The sequence below is a fragment of the Balearica regulorum genome, chromosome 2 (assembly GCF_011004875.1).
Source record: "Balearica regulorum gibbericeps isolate bBalReg1 chromosome 2, bBalReg1.pri, whole genome shotgun sequence".
Classification (NCBI taxonomy): Eukaryota; Metazoa; Chordata; class Aves; order Gruiformes; family Gruidae; genus Balearica; species Balearica regulorum.
Genome location: NC_046185.1, coordinates 63,933,836 through 63,934,782, shown reverse-complemented (window position 1 = coordinate 63,934,782; position 947 = coordinate 63,933,836).

Sequence of the window (947 nt, the reverse complement as noted above, 5' to 3'; positions counted from 1 at the left end):
TGAAATAACATGATATTGGGACTCCAGTATCATAGCCTGTTACAGACCACAGCAAATTTGTGTAGCTTCACAGTACTCTGTTAAGAAAAAAACACAATTGTATTGTTGACTTCTGTGACTTTATTATGGTAGTGATGTCCTTAAAAATAATTTCTCTCTTTATTCATTTAAGTACATTAATTGGTTCATGCAAGCAATGTTTATGTGTAAGCACTTGTGCTCTATACTACAGTGATAGGGTCGTTTCTTAATGTAACTTTCAAAGAAAATAAAGTTAAGGCTGATACAGTACTAGTTTGACTTGTATAACCTTGCATAATGAGGAAATGGAAATATTTCTGTGTTTGGTGGTTAGCCAGTGTAACAAGCATGATCAGCTGCATTCTGTCTCCTTTCTTATTGCCTGCTGCTGATGACTGGGATCCCTTTAAGTAATGTAAAGGTTTTAACAAGTGGACTGGGAGTGATGAATGCCAGAACAACAGACGCTGAAATTCATGCTGCATAGAGAAGTGACCAGTCAAGATTTTCTTTTGCCTGAAGTTAGACTTTAAGGCACCACCTTTAGCAAGGAAGTGGTAGCTCAGTCCCAACGTCCTCTCAGTTGTTGGCCTCACTGCTAAGCCAGTAAATGAAGATGTAGAATTATTCCGGCTGCATTGATCCTTTGAGATGTGTACGTATGTTCTCTGACCTGCTGTGAAGCTGCTGAAGTCAGCGGGCACTTGGAGCCATAAAGTAGTAGGAGTTCTGTCACTGCTCATTCTCACTGATTTTTGTTGCATTTCCAATGTGTTTTTCTTAAAAAAGAAAAAGTAAAATACTTCCTTTTCTTTAAAAAACAATTTCAATTTCTGAAGGCATTTGACTGTTTTCTATAATTTAATGTTTTATAGAAAATTCTGGTGTCGCTATTGGAAATGAAACGAGAGTATACTGTGCCTACC